At 43.1% G+C, this 20,101-nt stretch overlaps 1 protein-coding gene across 1 annotated transcript in view; it reads right to left on the reverse strand.

Moving 5' to 3' along the window:
- The window catches only part of PRKCE (protein kinase C epsilon), a 499,056-nt gene that overhangs the window by 117,735 nt on the left and 361,220 nt on the right, over nt 1-20,101 (reverse strand). The window lies entirely within an intron of this gene.

Genomic DNA, 20,101 nt, shown 5'->3' on the forward strand with positions numbered 1-20,101 from the left:
CCCTCCTTGTGTTGGGCACATGGCACTATAAGCTGGCGGCCTGCTAGGTGGGCAAATGGGATGATGACCTCCCAGAACAACGTCTTTCATGGCATGTTTTGCTTGTTTCTTGTTCCAGCCACATGCCTTCATTGCTCTATACAAGAAAACCTGCATCACCAGGTATCAATTGTATTTATCAACCCCTAATGAGACCTTGTCAAGTTCAAGTCCCTGGGGTTCCCTTGGCCAACTGGAGAAGAGATTTCTGTACTTTTTTTCCCAATGAGTTCCTAGGAAACAGTTTAGCAGAGTTATCAGACAAGTGGCCTAGCTCAGTAGGTCCTTGGCCATCGGCTCACCTGGCCCAGGCTGCTCTGAATCCCGTGCCTTGAAACTTCTGTAACTAGGGATAAATATATCCAGAACGGCTGGATCTTTGGGGTGGGGTGGGGGGGGGGTGGAGGTAAGCCACAGGGTTTTTCCCTCAAAGTGTTCTTGGACATTAGACACATCTCTCCTGATCTAAGAATTCACTTCAGGAGACAAAAACAGAGAAAAAGGTTGAGAATCTTCCATGATGAGGAAAGAAGTGGAAAGTTCAATGTCAGATATAGCAAGCTTTTAAGAGCTGCTTGCCAAATGCTAGATGAAAATGGAAATAGGGCTATTCGAACAATGTTCACTCATTACCAGAAATAAATGGAGAATATGGTACATCTCTTGTATCCCATCCAAGTCCTTGTTTGTAAGATGGTATTTTCAAGAGGATTCCTGAGGGGTCTTTCTCAAGCTGGAAGCCCTCAGGGCAATGCTATACTGTTACTTCTATAGACAGTTGATCCCTGCCCGCCTTTTAAATTTGGAAACATCTAGGGAAAAACCCTGACCAAAAAGAAGAAAACTAAATTAAACCACCTTAAACATTTTTCATTATAAAATAATAATGCAACCTATATGCTTGTTTGCCCATCTTCCAATGGAATACACATATCAAAGAAAAACCCCAAAGCTGAGATTCTCATACTTCAATGTGCAGAAGAATCTCCTGGAAGGCTTGTTAAAATCACCTGGGACTCAGTCCAGAGATTCTGCTCCAGCAGGTGATTTTAATGTGAAGCAAAAGTTCTCTGGACTGCTCTTTGAGAAAGGCTGCCCTGTGGAGCTAGGTGTCACCACGTGTTGCTAGAAAAAATCGCCCCTACAGCCCTAGAGGTGGGACAAGGCCCAGAGCCATGCCAGAGGGCTGGAGAATGCCAGACCAGGCTGGAGATAAAGACTGCCTACTAGGGAAACCTTTGAGAAGCTGGGTTGCTCAGAATAAAGGATGGCAGCTGACCCTTTAGGACCTGGGTCTATCCCCGTGACCCTCACCCCAAGACTTCCACCAGGAAAGGATCCCAGTCATAGCTTGCTGGGTGAGTGGGGACCCTGATCTCTCTAGAAGGGGAGGCATGTTATTTACCATCAGACACCATCTTTCATGACAGCGGAGGATGTCCTCTGTGATTCAGGCCTCCTTCCGGGCGTTGTCTTTGCCCTCCCAAGGTGCTATTTTGGTCTCTCACCTACTGATTCAGTTTCCTCTGCTAGGGTCCCACACCACAGGTCAAGACCTACAATCTAACAGAGTAGACATCCTTAACATTCCAGAGGAAGAAGAGAGAAGGAATGAAAACATGCAGGCTCTGCTCATCAGAGCCTGAGAAGTCCCTCCAGTATTACCAGCCTAAATGTCTCTGCAGGTTGGAACACAACCTGGAATGCAGTGATAGCCTGTGTTAGGCAAGAGTGAGGGATAAGTCGGCACATGAGGCAAAATCATGCATGTCAAAGAGTATGGTCAGAATTGCTTTGAACATCCCTTAAATCAGCTTTGCTTTTTAACAACAACGCACAGTACTGAAGACCCAGCAAACATAAATGTATAAACACATACATGGCCAGCTTATTCACATATGTGAGGGTAGAAAATGACAGTGCGCCCATATTTTTTACACACACATGCATACATGTATATACACACAAGTAACTGAAACTGTTTCCCAATATGACTGTTATCTTTACAACATGTAGGAAATACAGGTGTACTCTCATATTTTCTATCCTATTCTATTTCATTAAAGAAAAAACGTCTTGGAGACACGCTAAATGAATGTCATGATGAGCTAGTCAAACACAACTCAGTTTGAAAAAGGCTGCTTTAACTTGCCTGTAGAGTATAGGATACATGGTTCTGTGTATACTGCTCTATAAATGAATAAAATGTGAGTACAAATACATAACATGTACAATAAAGTACACCATAGGTTAATAAAGTACAAGCTCATGAAATCATATATTAGAATCACACTCAGCATATACTAGAATCACATATACTATTACAGAATCACACTCAGCACAGAGTGATGCCATCCTGAGGAGATTCTCCTGCTTGGAGAGGCGGCGGGGGCTGAGAGCCCCTGAGCGCTGAGCAGGTCCATGGCTCACTTGCCCTCATTTGTTTATTTACCAACCACCTATGATTAAATTAGCATAAATGCAAGCTTGTGTGTGGTGACTCTATAGGCCTTCCTATTGCTGTCAGGAGCTGTTGTCGTGTTCCAGGTCTACAGGACTCTGCACTGAACATGTTAAATCATACAAACCCCAAGAGGAACAACGGCATGCTACATCAGAGCAAGAATGTGAAAATTCTGAGTACTGGCACAAAAAATGGGACCACATCGCAGCCAAACACAACAGTATTTATTATATGGAACGTCTCCAGCCAAAAATTAAGCTGTCACACTTGAAAGTACCCAAAGCACCATGTGAGCTCAAATAAGGCCACTGCTGGCCTACTGTGACACCTGACAGTGTAGGGAACAGTGGATGCTGGGAGGAAGAACGGATGGAGCCACTGGCCTGAGTAGTATGGAAGGAAAGATACTTGAACCGCTCCATGAGAATGATACCACCATTACGTGGTGCCCTCCGCCCTCAAGTAAACATAGCTGTAGGGTTACTACTCAGTCAGAGATAGAGTTCTAGACCCACTCGATTCATACTTGTTCCTCCAGCCAGAGGAAGGCCATGGACCAAACACATTCTTGCTTTGCCCCATATCATCCAGTGAGGCAGCCTTTTCTCACAGTGGGATCTACAGTTCTTCATCCTCTGGTCCGAACCTACCTACCCAAACTCTTCTTCCTGCCCCCCTCGCTGGTCAGGTGAGTGTCCTCACTGTCCTTCTTAACCCTAACCCTACCCCACCATTCTCCCTCTCTCCCTGCTTACACCTGCCTCCAAGACTTTATGCTGATCCCTGGCCTGTAGTGTTCCCCACTGCTCATCTCTGAGAATTCAAACCCTGTCATTCCACCTCCTCGACCAGTGCCTTCCCTGACTATCCTAGACTGGAATCCACCAATATCCCTTTTCTCTAACAAAATGATGTGATATAATTGGGACTTCAAGTACCCTTTAATTATTTCATATTAAATCATCCTTGCTAAGTAAGAATATAAATGCCTTAAGGATCAAACCCAGACTTTTCCTCATTCATTCATTCATTCATTCATTCATTCATTCATTCACTCAGTCAGTCAGTCACTCAATAAATATTTGTATTACTAAGCACCAAATTACCCTTCTCTTATATTCTCAGTCTCTAAACTAGGCTTTTACAGAGTCTCCAGTCTCTACTTATCATATGGAATGAATTTAATGTGTAAAATTGGTAACCAGGATTAGAAATGCACTTTGGCCTCAGATCTAAGGTGGCTGGCATGAAATCCTAATGAGGACAGAGCCCAGGACGTCACCCATCACTGCTATGTTCATGGCACTCGAGCGAATGGGCCCAGACACTCATGATCCTTCCCACACATGAAGGTCTTCCCGCTTTGGAATTCTGCATCTGCCTGGAGATGCTTACCACAAGAATAAATGAGAGACTCCTACACAAAAAGCCACAATTTCACTCACAAAAACACTCACATTTTCAGAAAAACTGATACTAGCTATCAAGATTCATGGACATAGAATCAGAAATCCCTTTCTGATTCCTTCCATATGGAGTTTCATAGTGGAGATGGAGGAGAGTAATCACAGGTGACAGAACCCTCTCTCACCTTACTTGCTCTGAGAGATCATTTCAGTTGCCTAAAACCCTGCCTCATGCCCTCCACCTTCACCACATCCCCACCGCCCACACACACAACCAAGGACTCATTGCTTTTTTCCTAATGACGAAGTTTGGTGGGTCTTTCCATTATTTACCATAATACCTTATAGGCAACTACTGCCTTCAGACCCATTGATCTCTAGGATATATATATACCATGTAGCTGCCCTTTGAGTTAAAACTTTTTAATGTAATATCGTACAGAAGATATCAACTGGGCATTTCTAATATGACTTTAAAAAAAACTGGAATAATTACCACATGTATGACTCTTACCCTTCACTGTTGGACCGAAAGTTGTTTTTCTTGCCATATAAGCATGTCTATAAGAAGTCCAAACAAGCTCTGAGTTATATAACATATTTTGCATTTTTGGGGGCTATAATTAGAGTGATAAGATTATGGCAATGATCCTAGAACAGATTAAGGACATAATTGTGATGAAAGAGGGCTTTGGGTCAGTAAAAGTACAGATCCGAAACTGTTTTATTTAACATGATTTTGGCACAAAGCGCAGTAATAATCCTGTATTTACAGAACACCTTTCAGAAACTGTTTTTCTGAAGGCCTCACAAAGTTTTCCCACCTCAAATGTTTAATTTGGATGGGAAGTTGGCTTGTGAGTTTAGAATGAAGTTATAAAACAAAAAGGGTCTCTCAGGAAACCACCACAGCTTTGAAAGGGCTTGAAAAGGCAGGAGCTACAGAGAGGCCAATATCGTTTCTGAAATTTACTATGTTCTTCTAGTAAAAAAAAATGCTATACATAAAACAATAGTGTTGGTATAGCGATGTCTGAAAATTAAAGTGCTGAGCAGGTCGGAGCCTGTGAATGAGGCTGTTCATGAAGAAGGCCCGAGTCAGACTGGAGTAACCAGACTGGTTAACCTGAGAAAACGAGGAGACGGGCGCTACAGCTGGGCCTTAGGGAGTGAGGCCCTCCCCTTCGCTCTGGTATCTTATCACATGGGCAGAAGAAGACTTCTGTGGAGGAGGCCTGGGAAGAGCTCTTCTCCCATTAGTTACTTAACAACAGACTGCTCAGGGCTCATGCCACTGGTTGAAATTAAATAGCAGAACCAAGAGGGTTAAACCATGGGCTTTAAAAGAGGGGCTTTGGCCCTGGTTCTCCAGAGGCGAAGTGAAAAGAGTCACAGGCTGGCATATGCACCTCTTCAGCTGGCTGGCCATTCTACTCTGTGGCTAGACCTAATTTAAATTTGGAACGGACTCTTGGACTCTAACCTCTCCTGTTTACTTTTGTTTATTTTCCCTTCCTACCAATGTTCCTTTTGAAAAACTCCAACAGGTCTAGGCAGTAAACAAATAGGAAAAACTTTTTTCCTCACCTCAGTAATAATAAAAGAGGGCAACATTATGTTTTCAGGAAGGGGGAACTCACGGCGACAGAATGTAGGTCAGTCATGGAAGGAAGTGAAGGCCCTTCTTAGCTGGGGAATCGATAAGATCCATCCATACCTATAAAGACCAGCAGGTACTGGTCCTTAATGAACTGTTGATTTACCCATTTTGTTTTTTCCTTTTTGCACTAACTTACTATTTTCTATAATGTTAGTATTAACTGGCTGGTATTCCCAATAGTCAGCTTTTGGCGTTTAGCTACAATTCACACACACACACACACACACACACACACACACACACACACACACACATAAATACACCAAAAGGGGGGCAGGGGACTGGAAAGGGGACGCCTACCTAAAATATTACAACCTGTGATACAGAAGTCATACACGGTGATAACTAAAAATCAACCCCAGAAAAGAAAAGCTCATACAATGTCTTTAGTGCAGAAAATAAGAGTATTCAAGCGGAAGTGTTAAAATGGAGACTGGCCTTTTCAATATGAAATTGTTGGCAGTGCTGCGTAGTTTTAGGGTAAATTCCTCCAACTCAAAGAATTTTAAATTTCACCGAACAATGTAACGTAAGTTGATCTATACTTTGCCATGATGCACATGGAAAGGTATTCACAAGGAAACAAACACTTCAGTACTACGCTGCTCATTCCACATTGAGCAAAAGGCTATTATTTGTGACTTGGCAGTTAGTCTGGTAAACAAACCCAGAGTCACTGCCTTCATGGGTACTCAGGCCAACACTTGTGAAACCTGTCCAAGGCTATGTGCCGAGATTCTCATAGTTCCTGCAAAGGTTGCAACTTTCTGCACCATGAATTGTCCTGCCTTTCTTCTAGAAGCCAGCATGGATGTGACCTGAGTTTGGATGGGTGTAGGGAGAAATATGCATAAGTGGCTTTTCTCTCTTTAAAACCCAGTATGTTCCCATTGGGGATATATGTGCTCTGTTAAGAGTATATGACTTGATGAAAGCCCAAATATCAGATAAGGGAAGACTAATAAACCAATCCCTCTATGAAAAGCATTTTGTTTTGTTTTAATACTGCTTTAAAATTCTTACATAGGACATGGGCATACCCAGTATTCTACTATCAAGAGTAATTATTTGTTAAAGTCCTATGGCTTAATTACTGGAACCAATATGAGAAACGCTTGAGACGATGCCCTTGCCGTGAACTTGAAGACCTATGGGACATAAACCTACTTATGAGATGAATACCTTGTGTCACTTATTCATGAACAGAAATGATTTTCAGAAAGTCAGGATATGACGGTTAGACCGAATTATTTATTTTGAACACTGGAAATATAAACAGTGCCCCAATTAACTCGCAAAGTACTCATTCCTGGTACATATGGCGGCTTTCGTTGTGACCTAGATATAGGGTGAAGTCTGAACTACATTTAAAATTGAGATTAGTCATTTTGCAAGCATTCAGGAAATCAGCAATTTTTAGAGTGCAATGGTTACAATTAAGGAAAAGTAAGGGTAGTAAAGTCTTAGTAAGTCTTTAGTATCAGCCACTCTGATTGTTATTAGTCCTTATCGTTAGTCCTGTGTCAGGAACATATCTCTGTCATTGATGTTTATCCAGTTCTTTCTAGGTTCACTCTAGGATCCTAAACTCCATCGTAGAAGACTTAGAGGCAGATTTTGCCATTTCCCCAAGACTGTTAGCAATTTATAGTAAAAGAGGCCTCCTGGTGTGGGATTCTCACCACATTTTGTCAAGTTTCCATATAAGTCCTAAGTCAGTCATTCTCAACCCATTCCCCAAATACTCCCCAGGCCCCAGTTTCAATTGAACTAAAGTAAGGCCAGGAGGAGTATGTTTTTAAAGCAGACCAAGTGATTCTTACCTGAAACCAGAGAATACTGTGCTAAGGTGTTCAGAGCATGCTGCCTTCTGTCTATCCTCCAATTACTCTTGTAGATAACTACATTGCAGTCTATGTTCTGGTCACCCTTCACAATTCCTGCTCCCTCCTGTGTCCTCTTTCATGTTGAAACCTCTCCCTGGAGTACCCCTACCTCTCTAGTTCTTCCAGCTACAATTCAAGTCATCCTTCAAGGTCCAGTTCAGTTCAATTTAGTTAACATTCTCCTGGAACCCACTGTGAGTAGGACACTCTGTTTAGCTCAGAGAATACAAAAACATGCACAAGAAATAGGACCTGCCTTCAGGGGGCTTCTAGTCATGGTTGAGAAGTCAAAATCTTCTGAGGTACCAGCCCAAATCAAATGTCCTATCCTCAGGTAGATAAAAAGGACAATTCCACAAATAGCACAGGCCTGTAAGCATGGTGGCCCAGAAGCACAACCACAATGAATTCAAGTAGAGGATGAACAAATCTAGGATGCCATGGAGATCCACAAAGAACCCCAATGAGAGTAGACAGTGGTGGCACCCCTAACATCCTCTGCCTAGATCAGTGGCAAACACGAGCCATAGAGAGAACTAGCAAGCAGAGACTTGAGTCTAATCAAGGGAGCCTTATTCCAAGTGTCAACATTGTCATCTATCTGTTTATTGAATAAACAGTAAGTAAGAGAAAGATACTTTAAAGAATATTTGCCTGCTCTGGAAGGAAGTCTGAGTTGACCCAGAGATCCATCTTAGACCCTGTGAGCAAAGTTGTTTTTTTTTTAAATAACATGAACCAATATGCAGTCAGAAAAACATAGTCAGTATAGATAAAAGGGACAGCCTAGGTTGAGGTTTATTTAGCAACAATTTTGTGGAACATCAGTATGGAGACCTGAAGCTCAGACGGGTCAAGTGCAATTGTGAAAAGAAAATGGCAGCAGAAATGACAATGGGTTTCCAAGCTCCCTGGAACTACTGCTCTCACAGAAGGAAGATGTGAGAGACAGAGAAACTGGGTAGGAGGCAGGAGAGCAAGAGGTGGTACACTTGAAGGGAACAGTAATAAAAATCATAGCGTAGCAAATTATGTGTCATATAGTTTACTGAAGACTTCACATTATATTCAATCATTTAATCCTCAAAATTTTCCTTATTAACACATTGTGGACCAGTGACACAGATTTGTGTCCATACATTTAAATGCCCCATCTGCAATGTGTCAACTACTATTCTCTTCATTTTGCAGATGAAGACACTGAAGCACAGAGAGGTTAAGTTGCTTGACTAAAATCACATAACCAGTTAAAACAGAGGTGGAATTTAAACCAAGGCCATGATCTCACCCCCATACTAACCTGGATTTTAACAGTAGGTAACAGGCCTAAGGAACCACATAAACTGCACTTTAAAGACATTTTCTGAATATACACTAAAAGCCAGGAACGGTGCTGGAACTTCAAATGTTGCTTAGTAAGATCTCGTTTCCAACTTGAAGACATTCATAGTTGCTATAGCAAAAAAGTACAAAAATTCAAAGTAAATCAGCACTAAAAAAAAAATCAAAATAAATCATCTATTTCTGTCATCCTACTGTTTGGAGTTGGTAGAGGAGCTGTGTTTATCATCATGAAGTATGGCTAAGCCTGGAAGCTTGACGTAATGGAACAAAAACGTCACAAGGAAATAACTGGAAAAGTGTTGTGCGTGAGAGCACATGTATTCAGGGGGAAGTTATTATCACTATGCCTTCATTTCATCTTTCCAGATAGTTGAACACCCTATCACCAAGGACTGTGGCAAGCAGTGGGAAACATTCGGGAGGCAGGAGCGTTTGTGGGTCAAAACATTTTTCGAGCTGCTTCTTCTGAAGCCAGTTCATTTCAAGTTCACACATCACTTGGGAGCTAACAGTAGTTTGAACTTTTGGCCTGCAAGATATCCTGCCCATTGGTAAGTAAACATGCGGTGGGGACAAACAGTTTTTATACAACTCTTCATTGTACGATGATAAGATCTGGGGAAACTTTTTTTTTCCCCTCGTTTAGGTTTCTTTATTCAAATATCACACAGAAATTCCCCATCCCACTTTGCCAAGACCCGGCATTTGCTCTCTTGTCTGGGAACTTCAATAATTTGGCAATTGCTGCCAGTATGTTTTGTTTTTAAAGAATTTTAAATGCTATGTAGCCTCTTGAATTTTTTTTCTCAAAATTATACTGAGTATAATTGGCTTATAAAGGAGATAAATATAGTGGAAGAGCCTCCAGCCATTCAATACCACACCCAACTGGTCTCCTTCTTGACTGCCCAGCTGACCCTGGACGGGAAAGAAGGAAACTTGCTATTAAGTCGCCGTGCTAGGCACTTCACACACATCATCACATCCAACCCTGAAACAACTCCACGTGATGGCCATTATCACCCGCCCCTGCCCTCCCCCCACCCCAGCTTTATTGAGATATAATTGACATAGGACATTGTGTAAATTTAAGGTGTACAGTGTGCTGATTTGATACACTTATTTCATGCAAAATGATTACCACCATAGTGTTAGCTGACACCTGCCCCATTTATTTTTTTAAGATGAGAAAACTAAGGTTCAAGAAGTTTCAATAATCTGCCCCAAATCAACCAGCCCCCCAAATTGAGGACACATGTGTGTCTGGCTTTGAAGTCAGTGATCACTTCCTCTTTGCTAGAGCTAAGCTGTCATCATTAAGGCTTTCCTTCCAACTCCCAAAGGCCTCTTAATGCCCCCCTGTAACCTGAGTGTAACCCAGACCATTTTCTGCAGGTTGAAGGGTGGCCTACGAAGGAACAATAGCCCCACAACATCCTGCCCACAGAAGTAAGGTTTGGGAGTTGTGGTTATTTTTTTCAAAAGTATTATTACAAAGCTGAATAATGGCTTGGGTATTTTTCTCCCTCTTTTGAAAAATGGCAAGTAAAACAATGCTCAGTATAGTATTACCAACCTGGCAATGTAAGCATCAGCCTGAGGGACATTTGAACTCTTCCAGAGTATTTTATGTAACAATGCATCTCTAAACCAAATGGCATTAGCGGGTAATCCCTTTTTGCCATGTCGTATGGCAGCAATGCCTCCCTGCTTTTCTCACACATGGGTAACTACGGATGGAAGGAAAGAGGTAAGCAAGTCTTAGGGTTTGCTTGCAGATAAGCCAGACTCAGAATTGGGGATCTTTATCTTCAGCTCTCACATGCCTTTTTAGTCCAGAAACTGAGCAATGCTTTTCATAAGAATAGCTGCCTACCCTCTGCCTGTGGGATTCCAGTGGTTCCAGAAAGATGGAAAGAGAATTCCTGTAGACCTCAGAGATTTATGTCTGGGGAGGGGACGCAGTTTCTTTCCCTGGCAGAACGATAGTCATCACTGGAAGGCATACAGGAAAGTTTGAGTCATCAATGGGGGCGTTGAACCCAAGGCAGGGTGATGGGACTGGGCCTGGGCAGGGTTTGGGCAGCTTCTGGGAGCTGGCATCTTTACTGGCCTGGGCCAAGCTGCCTGCTTGGTGGAACAGAATGTGAGACAGCCAAGCTTCCATTGGTTTTTCACAACTTCCTCACCACCATCTGAGGTCCTCTAAACACAGCACCTATCTCTGTGTTCAGCTTTATCTTCCACTAGGTCCCTATGCCTAAGGGCCAAAGGAGATGGAGGAGAAAAAAATGTATGAGTACCATCTACTTCCTCACCTTGTGGTTTTTATACTCTAGTTTGGTGGGAAATACTGTCACATACATAACTACCATACAAAGAAGCATAAGATGTATAGAGCCCCAGAGTAATGATGTCTTAGGAGGATTAACAGAAGAAGAAATTAGACTCGTTTAAAAGGAGGGGGGTTTGAATGTCATGCAGCTATTAGCAAAGAAAGAGACATTTTGGATGGACCTTGAAGGACAACAGGGGAGGAAATTCTATTATTTACACAGAGCCCTAAAAATGACTAGGAGCTTTGGTCCTCACATGCAAATTTCTTTAGTGTGGGGTGGCAGGAGAATCTCAGCTGAGAGTCAGAGGGCCTGCATAAAAAATTCAATTCCACCCATATCACCGTGGAATTTTGAGAACACCCTATTTTTTTTATCCATTAAAGGAGGTGACACTCCTAAGTCTTACCTAAGGATCACATAAAAGTGAGCCCATCAAAAATTTGGAACATATTTTATAAGCAGCATTAAGGTATAAATACTGACCTCTCATAGACCAGAGTTTGTGGCTCGAGGCAAATTTGATTTCAGAGCAAAATCTCTAAAAGCCCAGAGTGTGGTTTGCCATCTCCAGCATGGTCTCAGCTAAGTCCTCACTTGCTGATGGCGGGCTGGGCCACTGCCCAGATTGGTGCCCATTACAGGTTAACACCAGATTCCAGGAACCCTTGGCCAATGTCCACTGAGCCTATGACTTTCTTGAAATTGAGACATGCTTTCAGGCTGGTGAAGTATCAAGTGCAAGGCTGCCCTCACACTAGTGGCCCCTCATCAAAAATGTCCCCTGTCTCCTCTGAGTCATCACTACAAATCCTACAGTCATCCAGGCTCAGCTGGAGCCCCATTGCCCATGCCTAGTGGGCCCTCTTGGGACTCCTCCAGCAGTCCAGCATCTGATTCTGTCAAATCCTGTACTGTCGGCTCCATTTCATGCATACACTTCATAAGGCTCACAGCATTTGAGTCCTTTGCAAACCCCAGGGGGTGTAGGGACAGTGCCTAGGACAGTTATGAATACTTGCTGGTTGACTTTAAAAGCCAGCTCTCTCCAACAGTAGGTGGCTATGCCACTATTAGGCAGTGTTTCTCAAAGTGTGGTCAGCGACCACCTTATACTAAAACATGCAAATCTCGAGTCCTACTGAATCAGAATCTCCAGGGGTGGAACCTATAATCTGCCATTTCACCAGCTCCAGAATTGCAATGCACACTAGTGTTTGAGAACGCTGTCTTAAGGGACAAGGCAATAATCCACTTATACAGCAAGATCCATGCATGAGGGTGATCAGAAGCAGGGTGTGGGACTCGCTGTGGAGACCCAGGAAACCTCCCAGTTTGGTGGGGCTTCCCACCACCATGCCTAGTAAAAAGGAGGAGGAGCGATAGCCACCTGACCCCTCTCCTGCTCCCTAAATGCTGATGTGGTGTCATTCTTGTAGATAAAATAATATGCCTGAGTCCCTAACTAATGTTCGGTTTACCTTTTCTCCTCTCTAATCCTCCCAGAAATGACTGATCTTTGTACATACCACATGCTGATTTCTTGCCATTGCATCATGAACAGGGGCCATCCAAGTCATGCTTCCACACCTTTTGTACTGATTACAGACAAAAATGGGCCTTTCTTCTCCAACGGGATGGCTCCCGCTCTATAAATGAAACTTTGACCTTTAGAGCCAGCACTGATGATAGCTACTTAATTTTCCATTCTTTCCTGTTTCCAGTACATGGTGAATTCTTGGCAAAGAGTTCGTTTCTCACAGCCGAAAACACTGGCAGGCCACAGATGTGGAAGTCTCAGCTGGGACACATGAAATTTCACTAATATCCCCCAAAGCGCACACCCTGGAAGAGAAGAAACTTTACCCATGACTAATTAGAGAGTCACTCTTAATGAGAACATAATGGAGAGGATTAAAAATGCTTCACCCCTTTCTCTCAGCCTCCCGATTAGGCACTTCTCGGGTTACCGGGTTTTTCATAACTCACTCCTTGCTTCGCCAATCTGACTCCAAGCATCAACACACCATCACTGCTTGGGTAGTTTTCAGCCTAGTCAATAAAAACTCCCAAATCATTCTGGAACTTTCTGGGATAACTGGGATGCAAGAAAAATACATGGTGACCTTTAACAAATCCTCCTACTAGAGGGTGAGCAGAGGAGAAGGTTCTGGAAGGCTTCGGGACCATAATGAGGGCACACTCATGTCCATTTTAAGAGAGGATTGGTAGTTTTCTCAGGTAGAAGCTTGGTACTGGGGTTCATTCCATTGACGAAGGCTGGCCTCTCCCCCCATCATCCCTAAAATGAATGCTGCCGGGAGCAGGAGCACCAGCGCGGGCCTGGGTCATGAATCATGGGCCCTTCAGCAAGTCGCCTCACTGATTCGTGCTTGTTTCCTCATCTATCAAATGAAAATAGACTACCACCCTGCTTACTTCATAGGTGCTGCGAGGATCAAGGGAGGTGATAATGTGCAACGGACTCTGAAATGCAGTGTAAGAGCTGCATGTGAGACATCTGCCAGGCCCTGTGTTAACGGCCGTCTATGTTATCACTGAACTCTCATGGCTGTCCTTGGAGGGGAGCATTCTTGCTTCCACTTTGTGGAGAAGGAAACCAAGATCCCTGGGCATCCTTAATATCGGCTGAAAGTTCAACAAAACAGACCAAACAACAGGTCTCTGAGAACTAAATGCTTGTTCAAAATGAGATACCCCATTCCTAAGTAGCTGTGAGATGAGTTTGTCTAAGGTAAGAGGAGGTTTGAAAAAAATTTGGATTCTCTCCCATGCGAATGGCAATCAATTAATACAGGGCTATGAGGGGTGATGTGAATAGAATAGTATAGTATATAGTATCCTATTCAACAGCCATGTGCTGAAAGTGGGAGAATGATGGGTTAGTGGTGAGACAGCAGCTGATAAGTCAGCTGATTTTAATTCCCGAAATGATTCCTGCTGGGTGTGATCGCACTAGCTTTCACTACCATCACTGCCACAGGATGTATTTACCGAGCACTTACTCTGGGGAAGTGGGCTTTCCCTGTAAATACAAACACACACAGAAACACAGGTACGAAGGACACAGAGGGCCATACGTTTCTGTCGGTCTTTGGCATTCACAGTTGGTTAAATCATTTGTGGATATAAATCTGTCATGTTGTAAACGCTGGAAGCCAAGTGAGAAGAGTAATGAATAACCACTAAAGGGGTTCAGATGAACTGAAGGGTTCACAGAGAAGACGCTGGGTATGAGAGGAGTAGTTGGAGGCCTGGATAATCAGAGATGTGGGGAATAGGCAGGAAGGCAGGGGTTTGCAATGGCATGTCTAAGACTCAGGCAGTAGATCCAAGATACAGGTTGAGATCTGACAAAGGACACTTTATTTTATAGGCCATGGGTGATGCCCAAAGTCTCAGAGTAGTGTTTAAAGTGGGCAGGCATTGTTGGTCTATTTGTAAAACTCCTTCCCTGAGTGATTCATTTCAAATAAAACTCAAAATGGCTATCCCACTATAATCTGTTACTCCTGTTACTACCCAAAATAGTACTTAAGGGAAGTCCATTTAAGTATTCATCCTTACTCACTGGGGGCTTACTTTATCACTCACAAGGATGCTGTATGAACATACAATGCCCTACAGGTAATGAATTCAAGGACAAGTGCAAAATATACACCCCAGAGAAGTTCCCACCTATCCTGAAAGGAAACACAAAATGAAAACGACTATTTTCAGGGAGGAGAGGCTGACTGACTCTATGGATGACAAAGACGTCGAGGATCCTCGAGTTTGTGGGGCAGGAAGACATCGTGAGGGACTAGGAGAAATGGGTAGTGGACTGGGAGGGGGGAAGTGGCAAAGTTGTTTAAGCAGATAATTCCTTTCTGCTAGGTCATACTTACAATTTGCCATAGGGAAGCGTTACTATAGCAACAACCCTAAGAGCATTTACTTTCAGAGAGCCTTCAGGTAGCAGCCTTACATCTCATACATCCCCCCAATTTCCTCTGAAAGTGGCAACTGCTTTTCAGAAGTAACACTGATGGGGCAGAAGGGGCAGCACGTCGGGATCCTCAGTGGGTGCACGGTTAGGAAAGCCCAAAGGTGATTTTGAATTGCGTCTTCTGCCCTTGTCTCCCCCACTCCAAATACTGCTGCTTTGAGGGTGATGGGATGACGAAAAAGCTTATGTCTGGCGAACCAGGAAGGCCCTCCAGTGAATCTTAGCATAGGTTTAGAGCATGTGGCTATTAGACAAGGCTTAAGGCTGTGGTACTGGTGTTTTCTCGGCCAGTCTGCTGTGTTTCTGAGTGTATCCTTTATTCAGAAGGTTCTCCAGTGCTGTCTTCTCCATGTGCAAGGGGGGGTGCCTAGAACACTGTCCATGTGCTTAGGTGACAGAGACAGAAGTAAACACGTTCCACTCCCCAGGATGTGAGGTTCACCAAGAGCTGTCAGCACAGTTACCCTGCTCAGCCATCCAGCAGCTCTGCAAGTGAGGACTCGCCACTCCCTGAGAAGTAGCTTAACTTTCTAATGGGTTTACAGAATCTTCTAGCCATGTTTTGTGGGTGGACGTTCCTCCTTATATCACAGTGAGGGCACTGAGAAGAAAGCATGGTACGGGAAACATTTACCCAAATACGCAGCTAGAGAAGGGGGTCACTATTCATGGAGCCTTCTGGTACAAGGACCCCGGCAAATCCCCCTAAACGTCATTGACGTCACTTCTATTAAAAAGAGAGCGAGCGAGCGCTGGAGGAGTTTGATATTTTCTTACAACTTCCTATTTCCTGACTCTCTCTGTACAGGATGATGTAGTTGTTTACTTTAAAGCTCAGGAGGCAGCCAGCATTGTATGAAAAGCTTTCCCACAAAAAAACCCATAATAAGACACACTCCTGTCCATGATGTTTAAGCAATTAGCAATACATGAACAGGCTTGCTCACGCTCTTGCTCTAGGATCGGCTCCTTCCTCCTGTCGCAGGAGCCACGCACCCTGGGGTTGAGGGATACAGGGAGGACTTTTCATTCTATTGGTGGGGGCGGGGGAGGTTAGGAGAGTTGGCTGGAGTTGGGGGTGGTGAAAGAGTGTGAGACAAGGAACCAATGAGATCTTCACTCATCCCATCCCCAAGCCACTGTCATGGCTTCCTCTGTTCAACCCTTTGTGAAATGAAATTCCGAACCTCAGTATGCTTGTCCCTAAAATGGGGAGATAATAAAACTGTCAGCAGTGTGGTAAGAGTAAAATCACACCTGTAATGTTAGCATGTTACCTGAGGCAGCACAACAGAACCGTGAGCACTAGGATAACATCAGCAGAGAATGCCTGGGTTCGAATCCCAGTTCCACCATTTATCAGCTGTGTGATACTGGAGAAGGCATTCTGCCTCTCTGTGTCTTAGGAGACCTACCTCACAGGGCCTTTGCAAGGGTTATATTAATTAATATTTGTAAAGAGCTTTAAAAATGACTGGTACATAGTGCTGTAAAAATGTCAGCTGCTGTTATTTTTGGCTTACAGAAAAAGTTCTATAAACGTTTGATGCTGGTGATGGCAGCAAGGAAAGACATTTTCAACCGGCGGCAGGTATGGGGGAGGGCGGCACAGGAAGTGGCATGTCCCCTACAGAGGACATGTCAGAATCTGGAAAGAACATGTATGCATACAGCTTAAAAGCCGAGTTCATTTATAATTTTGTAGATGGAAAATGGAAAGGTGTCTATGGTTTTCATAATATAAATTGCCAAATGAAATGTTTGACTACGTCTTCTTGGCTACAAAACATGGCTTTAAAAATGTGGAGAAACACCAGAGTTGTGGAAACTAGGAAAGATTACACCCCTAATGAGAGCTGCATGCTAAAAGAGTGAGGCTAGGCTGGGTTACTCCTTAAGCATTCTCAACCTGCGAAAGAGAGACCCCAGGCTGGGCTGAAGGTGGGCCAGCTTTTCTGTGGATGACCCCTAGATTTCAGCCCTTTGGTCTTGGCCTTGGCCTTGGTCTTGGGTCAGGAGATGGTGACAAAGTTTTATCCTTCCAGCTAAACAGACCACGTGACCAGCTGCTATACTTCCTGTCCTTGAGACAGGCCTCACTGCTAAAGACAACAGGAAAATCAAGACTTTTGTGGCAAAATAATGATGTGCAGAAACTGTCCTCAAGCTCAGATTTTACTACAGTGAGAATCATTTTTTTTTGAGGGGATAGCATAATTTAAAATGCTAATATCTATGGCAGTTTGGATACCTTCATGGTCTTGTTCTCCTCTCCCCCCCCCACTTTTATTATAAAATGTACCTATAGAAGAGTATATAAAATATACATACATACTTTAAAGAATAACCCAATAAAGCAAACTCCCTTCCAGCCTATATGTGTCTTGGTCCTCAGAAGCTCCTTTAAACCTCCCTGACTGAGTCTTGTCCCATCCTCCCCATCCAGGGGGAGGGTAATCTCCACGTGACTTTCCTGGTAACCACTGCCTTGTGCTATTCTTTATAGTTTCATCACCTACTTGTTTAGTTCTAAACAATGCATTGTTTAGTTTTTCCTATTTGGGGACTTTACATAAATGCAGTTATGCTGTATCTTTCTGGGACTTGCATCTTTTATCTGTGTATCCTCCTTTTTAATCACCAGCTCTCAGAGCTCAGGTCTTTGTTCTTAAGGGCTATCACTCTTTCCATTTTAAAAGTTTCCTTAAAAGAAAAAGTTCCCCCAGCTTCACCCTACAATGTCACCGAACCAATTCATTCTGTTCCCTTGGATGCAAATTGTTGACCACAATTAGAGGAGGGGGGGGCGGGGCGGCCAGTTCCTCACCTTTTCCATTGAAATATCATTTCCTTACATCAAAGAGACATTTTAGGTAGACTTAAAGATCAAAGAAATGCATTCAGAACTTCCCAGTGATGCTGCCTTCCAAATAAAGACATTTTTCCTCAAGTGCTACATTATTAATATTTTTGCAGTCTTCTGAGTTTCTTTCCAGTTTTGTCAAACTGCTCACACTCCTCCCTATCCTTGTCCTTCCTTACCTATGAAGTCCTTTTTGTGGAATTGGGGTTTTACGTCTCACATTTTTACCTTCACCTTTGAACAATTTGCATAGATTTTCAGAAAGCCCTCTAACCTTGTATTTTTCCCTCACGCAAAAAATGCCCATTTGGGTCAAATGGGCTTTTTACTCTCATAATCATACAAACTGTTAGCACCATTTCCTACAAAGGAGAACGGCACATCTGAATGTCTGCACTTTATGCTGAAGTTAGTGTCTTCAAGGTTCAGAAATTAACAAGTAGTTCAAAGAGCTAGACAGAACCCACCCTCTGGGGATACAGAGGCATAGGAGTCACAGAGGTTTTGAGCTGGAAGCATCTACCTACTATCTTTAAAGTTTTTGGAAGGACCCAGTTTGTTCCTGCCTGTGGCATCCACAAGATACTGACTTCCTGTGCTTACCTAGTACCCAGGATGCCAGGCTCTCTTCAGTTCCCATGGTAACGGGCTGATATCCACCCCAAACCCCACTCCCAGATTAATGTGGTTTAAAGCTGCAGAGATCAACACTGGGCCAGGCAGCTGGATGGGAGGATCTGAACAACATAAACATCTAGTAGACCTGTCTCAGATGGGGTTTGTTCCTTTTCACACAATGTCACGATCGCACAGAGCCAATCCCATTAATTCAAATGGGCTCTCACCACTGTGCTCAGCACCCATGGTTCTTAGTCTTGTGACAAAATCCTTCATACATGAGAAGACAGTGTTCCTCTAATTTGTCAGAGTGTGCCTACTACTCCAGCCTACTCATATCTCTTCTTTCTCTGGCTTTCTAAGATCATTTCTGCACCACTCGTTTTTGCACACAATCATATTTCATTTTCTGGCTCACCTGTGTGAGTCTTACTTCCCGAGGTAGACCAGATTGCCTTTTCCTGCCCCAGGCATCCCTGGGTACTAAGCTGCAGACATACCAGGAATTGAAAAAATACTGATTGCCTAATAAACACTAAAGCAGAGCCCTTTCTCCCTGACTGGTGGTACGTGTTTTAGATGTCTTCCCTTCTCTGGTACTGCTCCTCCATTACTGCTATTTTTTTGTTGTTTTTTAAAAGATTTTTAATGGGGAATTGGGGAATGGGAACAGCGCTGGGGAATTGGGGGGAGGGGAACAGACAAGTTGCCGTCATTTTGTTCTTCAGTCTAGTTGTGGAGGACGTTGCTTCACTGGCCCAAGTTGGCACCATCATTGTGCTCTTCNATAAAAGAAATTTTAAAATAACTAAATAAATGGAGGGATATTCCATGATCATGGATAGGAAGAACGTCAATGTTGTCAGGATGTCAGTTCTTCTCAATAAGATCTACAGATTCAATTCAATCTCAATCAAAATCCCAGAAAGTTATTTTGCGGATATTGACAAACTGATTCTAAAGTTTATATGGAGAGACAAAAGACCCAGAGTAGCCAACACAATATTGAAAAGAACAAAGTTGGAATACTGATGCTACCTGACTTCAAGACTTACTATAAAACTACAGTAATCAAGACAGTGTGTATCGTTGAAAGAATATACAAGTAGATTAACGGAACACAATAAAGAACCCAGAAAGAGACCCCTGTGAATATACAACTGATCTTTGAAAAAGGGGCAAAGGCAATACAGTGGAGCAAAGACAGTCTTTTCAACAACGGTGCTGGAACAACTAGACATCCACATGCAAAAGAAAAAAAAAATGAATCTAGGCACAGACCTTACACCGTTCACAAAAATTAAATGGATCATAGACCTAAATATAAAACTCAAAATTATGAAATTCCTAGAGGATAACATAGGAGAAAATCTAGGTGACCTTGAGTATGACAACTTTTTAAATAAAACACCAAAGGCATTATCGATGAAATAAATAATTGATATGCTGGACTTCATTAAAATAAATTAAAAAAAA

Source organism: Hipposideros armiger, unplaced genomic scaffold, assembly GCF_001890085.2.
Source record: "Hipposideros armiger isolate ML-2016 unplaced genomic scaffold, ASM189008v1 scaffold_395, whole genome shotgun sequence".
NCBI lineage: Eukaryota > Metazoa > Chordata > Mammalia > Chiroptera > Hipposideridae > Hipposideros > Hipposideros armiger.